Raw genomic sequence first — 11,766 nt, forward strand, 5'->3', positions numbered from 1 at the left:
TGTTGGGTCATTGATCTCAACCATACATATTCTCAAGAACCTCGGCATGATTTGAAGAGGTGGCTATGACATTTTGTTTCACGGAACGTCATGATATAGTAGTTCCTCCACATGTAAATATATAACATGTTTGAGATCTAGCTTTAATTTATCTACATAACCAACTAAATATAAATTTGATTTGTTTGAATAAAGTAAACTCATATCAATCTATTAGGGTTTGTGCCCTAAAGTCCCGTGTCCTATAGTTTGTAAACAACTTTGTAAGAACGCTTGTGATGTATAATATATATGATATTTACTTCACTTCTTGACTTTGCACATTTAGATGTTTTTATTTTACCACAAACCAATAAAATTAATATCCCTGGTTGTCTTTATGTAACTTAAGCATGTATGTAGTGACATACAAGTGGATCATGTCTTAAGTGACAACCAAAATAGACTGTAGTATGTGGATATAGGAGGGAAACCTTATCTTGGTAACACTACGGATACGGCCCGCTTTGTGGAATTGTTACAAGTGTTGTGATTTGTCACAGATGGTTTAATCCTGATCATTCGTGTAGCAGACATGCGAGCAGAGACATCCTATACAAAGAGTTTGTATAAGACCTAACCTCGAAGTATTAACGTCTTGTCATATAACTCCATTCATGACTGAGACTTCACTTCACTAGGATGACCATAGGTAACATGACCTCAATCCTGAATGAGTTGGGAACTCCTACTATTGAGGGCGGTTCTTTGATTTGCATGGGTGTGAGTGGCCAGAGCACCGACTCAAACCTACCACTTTGGGGATTCGTCTAATTTGGGAGCTGGAAACTCAGCTTCACAAGATGGAATTTACTCCTTCCTCGAAGCAAGGGTAAGTAGATAGATTGCACTCTTGAAAGCTGATCTTGGGACTTGAGCGATGTGGCACCACACACTTTCTCATGGCCCGAGAGGTGTTCACACATAGTAGGACTATGTTGTATTGTTCATTAGAGGGATCGGTGGTACTTAAGGAGAAAGATTTAACTACATGAGCAAAAACGGTAAATTGGTCTGTTGTAATTACGAGCATCTGTGAAGGGTCATCGTATTTATGATTGGTTATATCCAATGGACATAGAAATATATCTATGGCAAGAAGAGTTCAACTGTCGGTCTTTAGTGAAATGCTTGACAGTTAACGGATGGTGGATATCGTGACTAAAGAGTTTAATCAGCTATTCACGTACCGTTGGAGCTGCGAGCCATAGGTCCATAAGGTCCCCTTGGTAGCTTGGATACAAGTTGAGAGTCAGTTTTTGGGTCAGTTTGAAAGTTCAAATTGACAAGAGAGAGTTTGATTATATATGATATAATTGAACTATTTAATTGTATATGATACAATTAACTTTATATATGAGATACACTAATTTGGAGGAAATTGGATATAGATATGATTTATATCTAGTGGAGGAAAATACTATGATTAATATATGATTTTAATTCATAAGTTATGAATATGATGTGATCATATTGGACGGTTAAAAGGGTAATGGGATGGTGTCTCTTCTGCTTTAATAATAGATGAGTATGTTGAAAGATCACTTTGGGACGCATAAATAGCTCACAGTGTGTTAAGCATGGTGTGCGCAGACATTGTGTTGAAGTGTGTCATCGCTTAGAAAATTTGTGCCTATACGATAGTGCCTGAACGATCGCTTAGTGATTACACCCGCGCGCGCAATTCACTAAACGATCATTTATCTTTTCTTAAGCAATCGTTTAGCGCCCGATATTTACTAAACGATCATATAGACAATCGTTTAGTTTTTCTACACGATCGTTTAGAGATCGCTTACCTTTTTCTATATGATCGTTTAGACGTTCGCTTACCTTTTCCTACACGATCGTTTAGACGATCGCTTACCTTTTTCCTTCACGATCGTATACTTCACCTAAACGATCAAGCATTTTGTCTATACGATAGATGAGCCTATCTCCCACTTGCTTGATTGTTGTATATGATCTCTCTTCCTCCTTCACTCTACCAAATCCGAACAAAGACCACCCTTTGGATTCTCACTCTAAGAATACTGAGGGCTCTGAGTGGTGGTGTCATCTCTGTTTCCTTCTGTTCATGTGGAGACTATTCGAGATAGACGATTGGGTTTTCCTGAGCAATAGCTTACCGTCTCAGAAAAAGTGAGATTTGTTATGAAAAAGAAGTCTTCAACTGGTATGATCTCTCAATCTTTTTAGCATTATAAATGCATTATAGTATGTTTGAATGTATATATGAAAATTATGTCACAATGAATTGGAAAGATCTGCTTCCGCTCTAGGTACTCTTGAATAAGAGTTCCTTCACAATCATCCCTTGAAGATAGTGGAGTACATGTTTATCCGTTTCAATGTCTTTTTGAACTATTTCTAGCTAATAAATTTACAAAAAAAGCTATATCAAGTCGTGTATTATTAGCAAGGTACATGAGTTCACCTATTGTACTAAGATATGGTACTTCAGAACCAAGTAGTTCTTCACTCTCTTCTCAAGGTCGAAATATATCTTTTTTCACATCCAATGATCGAACTATCATTGAAGTGTTCAATGGGTATGCTTTGTCCATTTAAAATATTCTCAAAATATTTTTTTATATAAGTTGATTGATGAATAAATATTTCATCTGCTAAATGCTCAATTTGCAGGCCAAGGCAAAATTTTATTTTCTTGAGATCTTTCATCTTAAATTCTTTTTTTAGATATTCTATTGCCTTTGAGAGCTCTTCAGAAGTTCCAATTATATTCAAGTCATCAACATATACAGTGCTAATAGAAAATCCTGATTGTGGTTTCTTTATAGAAATACATGGACAAATAAGGTTATTTTTATACCCTTCTTTTAGTAAATATTTATTTAGACAATTATACCACATTCTTTCAGATTGTTTTAATCCATATAAGGAGCTCTGTAATTTAATAGAATGTAATTCTCCAACATTTGAATTCTATGATTCTGATATCTTTAATCATTTAGGTATTTTCATATAAATATCATTATCTAGAGATCCATAGAAATATGTTGTGACTACATCCATAAGATATATGTCTAGCTTTTCATACACAGTCAGGTTAATTAGATATCTTAATGTTATTGCATCCACCATGGGAGAATATGTCTCCTCATAATCAATACCAGGTATTTGCGAGAAACTTTGTGCAACAAGTCTCGTTTTATATCTTGTGACACCATTCTTTTTATTTTTTTCTTACAAAGACTCATTTGTATCCCACAAACTTGACATTTTCTAGTGTTTGGACTACTGGTTCGAAAACATCACGTTTTGAGAGTGATTTTAATTCTATCTCAATTGTTTCTTTCCATTTAGGCCAATCTTTACGATTTCAACATTCATTAACAGATGTCGGCTCATAATCACCAATTTCAGAAATAATATCATAAGCAATATCATAAGCAAAAATGTTGTCGACGACTATATTAGGTCAGTTCTATCTCTTTTCTATCATGACATAATTTATCGAAATTTCATTATTATTCTCAGTTGTTTTATCTTCTTTGGTATCCTTGTGAAGAGTCAAATTTTGGATATTTTCTAAAATATCCATATTCTCAAACGAGTTATTGACTACTTTTCTTTTTCAAGGATTTTTATCTTTGGAACCCACTGGCCTACCGCGCTTCAGACATATTGTTGGCTCGTTAGTTATGACAACTTATTGTATTGGGATGTCAATTTTAGAGGATGCATTTACAGCTAGTATATGTGACTTAGTCACTTTCTTAGCATTTGTAAATGCATCTGGCATTTAATTTGCTATATTTTACATATTAATTATTTTTTGAACTTCCAGTTCACTTTAATTTGTATGGGGATCTAAATGAGACAATGGATACACGATCCATGTAATATCTTTTTTCCACTTATGAATTTCTTCCCCTAATGTTGAAACGATTGTCTTATTAAAATGACAATCGACAAATCGTGCAATAAATACATCACCCGTCAGGCATTCAAGATATCTAATAATTGATGGAGAATTAAATCCAACATATATTCCTAACCTCCTTTGAGGACCCATCTTAGTACGTTGTGGTGGAGTAATTGGATCATATACTGCATATCCAAAATTCACATATAGGAAGTGTTAGGCGCTTGGCCATACATTAATTGTATTAGGGAGTATTTATGATAAGTTGCTGGCCTAATTCGTATAAGCGATGTTGTATACAGAATTGCATGTCCCCATATAAATACTGGAAGCTTTGCTCTCATAAGCATTGATCTAGCAATTAATTGTAAATGTTTTATAAAAGATTCTGCTAACTCGTTTTGTATATGAACATGAGCTACAGGATGTTCAACATTGATCCCAATTGACATACAATAATCATTAAATGCTTGAGACGTAAATTCACAAGCATTATCAAGACGATTTTTCTTAATTCCAGAAAATTATGCTCTTAACTTAATTATTTGAGCCAGTAATCTTGCAAATGCAAGATTCCAATTTGATAATAAATACACATGTGACCATCTACTAGATGCATCAATAAGAACCATAAAATATATTAATGGTCTACTTGGTGGATTAATAAGCCCAAAAATATTACCATGAATTCGTTCTAAAAAATGCAAAGGATTCAAACCCAACTTTAGCTAGTGAGAATCTAATAATTAATTTTTCTTAAGAGCAAGCAGCACGTGATAATTCATTAGATTGAAGAATATCATGGTTCTTCAACAAATGGCCATGTAAATTTTCAATAATTTTTCTCATCATTATTGACATAAGATGACTTAGTCGATTATGCCAAATAGCGAATATATCTAGATTCATGAACTTTAGGTTCATTGTTGCATATGTTTCAATTACGCCAATATGAGTATAGTATAATCCAGAAGAAAAATTAAAGTAGCAAGTGTTTCTACTATATGTTTTTCATTTTAAAAAGTGGATGTAATACAAAGATACTATGTATTATTTTTATTATTAGTTTCAACATGATAACCATTATAACATATATCTTTAAAGCTTATTAGATTTTTTTTTAGGGGATTTACTAGAATATCAAGCATGATTGATTTAGATTTTGTTCTCTTGGGTAAAATAAAGTTTGCTTTTCCAAAATCTTCATTCAAGTTTATAAAACCTAATATTGTATTGACATTTGCTTCAAGTATTATCAATTTAGAAAAAATATTTTCTACTCTTTTAATATTGTCAATCAAGTTTATATATACAATAAACTATTTGTACGAAGTAACTTATTACAAGAATTCTAAAAAAAATTGACTAATTCATAAAAATTGACTAATTCAACTCTAAGTTAGTTTCCAAGTAGAGGGGTTTTCTATGATCAGCTTAAATACCTCAACCTAGACAGAATCTTAAATAGAGTTCTCTTATAGCCCATTTTTATTTCTAATCCATAAGTTTTTTTTTCCATATAAAATTTAAAGATAATCCTACATATCTATTTACATATTTGAAAGATAAAAGCTAATATTATCATAAGATCATCTTACTATCTAAAAGATAGTATAAATAGGTGAAAATCTTTACTTTCATTTAAAGAAGAAAAACTCAAATCTTATCCAGAAATATGCAATCCAATTAAGGAAATAAATATCCTCGAAGTATATGGAGAAAATTCTGGCGGGTCTTTAACGTTCTTGGTATTCCAATAAAACGACTTCAATTTTTGAAGTAGCAGAGCCTAGTTATCACTTCAAATAGGTAAAGCCTAGTACTGATAACGTGTTGTAAAACAAGAGAATAAAGAACAAAGTGGGAAGAAGAAAAAGTAGAGGGTGAATATATTCTCTATTTAATTGTATACCTCAAAGGTCCCAATAACCAATATTTATAGAGTTTACAAGATATGAAAAGGTAAATATATATAAAAAAAATAATGGAGAAGATATTTAAAAATAATACGTGGGAATATATAATCTATGCACATCTATATCTAATTCAAATACATCTTTTTCTTTTTCCTCTTTCCTTTTTTTTTTAATTTTTTTTAATTTATTTATTATTGTTTTATTTTTATAGCATCGTACCAAGGAAATGTAAGCTTGAGTGAAATTGAATTTGTGGGTTCCACTATATGACCAATAAAAATGAACACGTGGCAGAAACCCAAAAGCCAGCGTGAAGAAGGGCATTGATTGCGTGGGATGAAGGTGACGTGTCAGCACAAAGTTTAGGTAAGTAAGTGGTGGCCGAATCGTCCAGAATGGAGTCCTTCAAAGCCGCCGGTGGCGAAGTTATATGACCGTCCGCCGTACGGCCTGAAAATAATCTTCACATAAATAATAAATGTCACTATTTCTAAAATATATTAGCCCTACACGTGGCCTGCGGATGACGGTGCATCTGACATTTTTGTCGTCTAATTAAAACTTCCCTAATTACTAAACGTCAACGTTTCACGAGCCTTAGACCCTCGCCGACCGGTGGTGCCGCTTTCCATTTTTAATTCTGACCAACGGTCAAATTTTTAATTTGAGCTTTAAATCTACCTAATAATAAGTAAAAGTAACCATTTAGTCTATTTGATTTATAATGATTTAATTCTTAAATTTTTAATTTTGTAATAATTTTATCCCTAAACTTTATCATATAATAATTTAGTGATTTTACTTTCAAATTTATAATAATTTAGTTTCTATCGTAGAAATTATTGTTAAGATTTAATAAGATTTCTTGCATAAGTAAACTGATAAACTAATTAGAGAATCGATATTTTTATAAAATACAAAGTTTACATCATAAAATAATAAAAATTAACATCGAACTTTGATAAATTTTTTTATGTTAGGGACTAAATTGTTACAAATTTCAAAGTACGAAGACTAAATTGTTACATATTAAAGTTTAGAGACTAAATTGTTATAAAATTGAAAGTACATGGACTAAATCATTACCAACTAAAGTTTAAGCACTAAATTATTACTTTCATGAAAGTTTAGGGATCAAAAGTGTTTTTTAAAATAAGTCTATAAATACTATTTTTACCTTTAAATTTTAAAAACTACAAAAAACTTATAAAAACTTTTATTTTTTTTTTAATTTGACTAAGAATTCAACTATTGTACTTTAAAAAAATACAAATCATTGTAAAAAATTAGGAGGAAGTATGCTTACTTTTCAAAAATAAAATGATTATCAAATTGGTCTCAGTGATTTTTTTTTTATTTTTTATTTTTTTTTTTACAAAAAGCACACATAGCAACAGCCAACACAACCGGAAAAGCACCAACCTCATCACACAAATTATGGGGAAAATACAATTTTGAAAAATAACTTTCTTTTTGGTAGTTAAATATCTTGTAAAGTGAAAAGGTGAAGCTTTAAACTTTTCACTTCAAAACTATAGTATTTGTCTTAGATCATTTGGTCATTTATACTTATGTTTGCAATTAATGAGAACATTTTTTTAAAGTAAAATAATAGGATGAAAAATCATATCAGTTGAGTTTTCCTTCAAAAAGATAGTATTTGTTAAATAAAGGTCAATTAAAACGCATTCCTACCAATTACAAAGTTATAACAATAGCTCAACGAATAACAAAATAGGAAGGGGAGGAGAAATCTTATTTTAATCCATTTCTAAATTTTTTTTTTAAGAAAAAAAAAAAAACCTATTTTACTTTGAATTTTTTATCTTAAAAAAAAAAAAAGTAAAAATACTTGAAATTTTTCTAATACAATAGGAATAGAATGATTCAAACTAAATACTTCATATCATTAATACATCTATATATCAATTAAATTGTGTTTAGTTTAGCATAGTTTAGTTTAGCTATAAATCTTCAAGGATTTAAATAGGATAAGTGTAACGACCCGACTTTCTATTATACTTAAATAGGATATGCATAAGCTTGACAATATATTTCTTGAAGAAAAATTAAACAAAAGCAATACAACCTTTCCTTTCATGAAATAAAGCTCAATAATGATAAAATCATAAAAGAAAACATTGTTCTGGGTACCTCTAAACCACTCTAGAAAAAATTAAATAAATAACTGACTAAAAAAATCAAATTATTTAAATGTTTGACTCTAAAGAAAATATAACACTATGAGAAAATCATTGTCATTGTCATTGTCATCCCAATAGCCCTGTCACGGATTCTTCTTGTCATACGTCGGTTTATCTTTACCTTTATCTGAAAAACATGAAGAGAAAGGAATGAGTATATAAATACCCAATAAGCGACCCACTAGGTGAATTGTTAACCTTCCTACTGAGACTCAAGTGCACATACGCATCATAGGCATAAGCATAAGGCGCGGACCCAAAGGCACGCTTTCATAAGTAGTGACCCCGAAGGGACACAGTCATAGGCATAAGTGGTGATCCCAAGAGAGTACTGTAACATAAGCATAAGATGTGAGCCCAAAGACTCATTGCATGTAATGTGCATAGCCCGGTAAGAATGCTAACAGCTATTATAGTTCAACTTAGGCATAAGCATACAGTTGTAGTACAACATGCTTAAGAGATTTGAAAATAGTCTTTAAATCCATCCAACAATCAAACATGCATCAAAACATAATATCAAGGTTTCTATGGCATAAACATGAGCTTCCATAATCCCAACTAGTCAACAAGCATATCATAATATTCCAAGCCAACATAGGAACCAATCTTAACACACATTCTTGGGTGTTCAAGGGCGAACCGACAGTAGGTAACTTACCTCAATAATTGAGTATAAGTAATTTAATCTCCCCTTTTAGTTTGAGAGACCTTAAGTCAACACTACTACCTGAACAAAAAATCAATTGGACCTATTAGATTTAAATCCATACATAAAATTATCTTAAACTTCCCCAAATCACTTATCACTTATCCAAAACGTAATGTGACTCTTAATTACTTCCAACAACCAATAACCCCAACCTTATGTGTGTGAGTTAATTCCAAGCGCTAAAACTCAAATTCCAGCAACCTAAAAATCACAAACTTACCCCACAAAATGTCCAAAAACACCCCAATTTCACCGTCGAAGTTGCTGGATAGTGCCGAATAATGCCTCGAAACTTCGATATGAACATCAACACGTCATGGGTATAACTTAACTCAATGAGCATTAAAAAACCCATTCAAGAAAAACCAAATAAACCTTAAATCTCACCCAAAAATCCAAGGTTCTAGCGATCGGAGGCGCTAAACAAATGGCAATGGTGAGCTTTACAACGATCTGCCTATGGACCTACAAGGCTGACGAATGGTGGTGGTGAACGGCGCTCGGAGAAAACGTGCGACTGGAGGAAACGCACGGGTGAAGGAAACCACGACTGAAGTCGAGCAAACGAATAGCTGGGCTGCATCGCGAACGTCCAGCGGCTTCGCGTGCAACTAGCATGGGTTTGACGATGGGCGATTGGAGACGAGAGCGGCGGCGGAGGACTGGGCTCGAGGCGATGCGGCACAGAGGTTTGACCGACGAGAAGAGAAAATGCAAAAAGAGGAGCCAAGACAATTCCTAGGTATCTTTAAACCACACAAATGAAGGAATTGCATACTCATTGAGAAGTGTGAGTTTTCATTTCTTTTTCCGCTTCCTACCACGATTTTCCTTCCTTCCAGCCGTAAAATCGTATAGCATTTTGTTACTCAACGATCGTGTAGCATTTGTAAGCGATCGTATAGCATTTTATTACTCAGTGATCGTGTAGCATTTGGTAAATGATCGTGTAGCATTTGGTAAGCGATCGTGTAGCATTTGGTAAGCTATCATATAGCATTGTGTAGGCAATCGTATAGTATTGTGTAAGCAATCGTATAGTATTGCGTAGGCGATCGTATAGCATTTTGTTACTCAACGATCGTGTAGCATTAGTAAGCGATCGTGTAGCATTTGGTAAGCGATCGTATAGCATTGAGTAGACGATCGTATAGCATTGGGTAGGCGATCATATAGCATTTTTTTACTCAGCGATCGTCTAGCAGAGCTAAGCAATCATGTTGCCGAGTTCAGCGATCGTGTAGCATTTGGTAAGGGATCGTATAGCATTTGGTAGGCGATCGTAGAACATTTTGTTACTAAGTGATCGTGTAGCATTTGGTAAGCGGTCGTATAGCATTTGGTAGGCGATCGTATAGCATTTTGTTACTCAGCGATCATGTTGCAGAGCTAAGCGATCGTGTAGCCGATCTCAGCGATCGTGTAGCATTTAGTAAGTGATCGTATAACATTTTGTTACTCAGCGATCGTGTAGCGGAGCTCAGAGATCGTGTAGATAATTTAAGCGAACGTAGAGATAGAGAAGATCGACACACAGATATACGTGGTTCACTACGAATCTGAATAGGTTTCGGGGGCAACTTCAAGGTATTTCAACAAATGCTTGATAGAGATAATCTCAACTTTTTTTTTTTTTAATTCCCACGTACTATTCCCAGACATTGTTTTTCCATGCACAACCAAACACAGTCATCCTTGATTCCCAGTAATTTTATTCCCAGACATATAATTCTCAGACATCCTTAATTCTTGGGCATTGAGAAAACCTCAATCCAAACGGCCCCTTAGGGAGCATTTGACGCGCAGGTCCAGAATCTTAAACCTGGGAATGTTAAGTTTGGGGGATTAGGTTGGGAGGTTTATGTAGTCTATGTTTAAGAAAACTGTGTTTGGAGTGAAGATTTTAGAAGTCCGAGTTTAAAAAGCCTGTGTTTGGAGTGTAGGCTTAAGTAGCCTGAGAATGAAGTGCAGATTTATAAATATTTAGTTTATGAAATATTTTCTTATATTTAATCACAAGTTAGATTTTAGATTAGTTTAAATTTGTCATCAAGTTTAGAATAAACTAAAAGATTTAAAAGAATGTTTTTTTTTAAAAAAAAAAATTGAAATAGAGATCTTGACTAAAATTATAATTTTATTCAATCTATTGTTTTAATAATTTGATATTTTGATCTTACTAGATTTTGAAATAAAATTTCATAGATTTTTTTCACTTTAATTAATTCGAAAATGATCACCTCTTTTTTTACTATAATAAACTGACTTAAAATTGAAATAAACTAGTATTTTAATAATAAATTCAATGATTGAAAAACTATACTTTTTTTTCTTATCAAATTACATTTGAGGAATAAAAAATCATAAATTTTAATTTTTAGTTTTTATTTGGTCACTAAGTTGTTTTAAACATTTTAAATCTTTACGTTTAGAAAATGATTCTAATTCTTCGAGCTAGTTAAATTGACCAATAAAAAAATAAAATGTTATTAAATTAAATTAGAGCTTTCAAACATATATAGTTCTAGACATATAACCTAAATAAATATGACTATACAATTGTAGTATATTGGCATGTTTGGAATGACTTAGAAAAAAAAATATCTTTCAAAAATTCATTTTTAATTAAACACTTTTGATAAAAATTCATTAAAAGAGAAAAAAGTACATATATTGCAATTCTTTCTTGAAAGTGTTTTTATATACAAATTTGTCTTTGTTATATACTAAGAGTATTTTTATTAATGTTTTCCAAGGTTGGTTGGTGATGGTCATCGCAGATGGCCAACAGAGTTAGTGGCCAAAATTTTGCCTAGGGGGAAGGGAGGTTGCCAGAGGTTGATCAATGGTGGTCAGAGTTGGCCAATGGCGACTGGAGGTTGGCTAACGATGATCACCAAGGTGGTGGCTAGAGTTGGTTGGTGGCGGTCGCTGGAGGTATTGCCAAAATTGGTTGCTGGCGTTTGCCGGAGTTGGCCCCTGACGATCGTCAAAGGATGGTAGCCG

The sequence above is a fragment of the Benincasa hispida genome, chromosome 8 (assembly GCF_027475165.1).
Source record: "Benincasa hispida cultivar pf3 chromosome 8, pf3_genome.v1.1, whole genome shotgun sequence".
In the NCBI taxonomy this organism is placed as follows: Eukaryota; Viridiplantae; Streptophyta; class Magnoliopsida; order Cucurbitales; family Cucurbitaceae; genus Benincasa; species Benincasa hispida.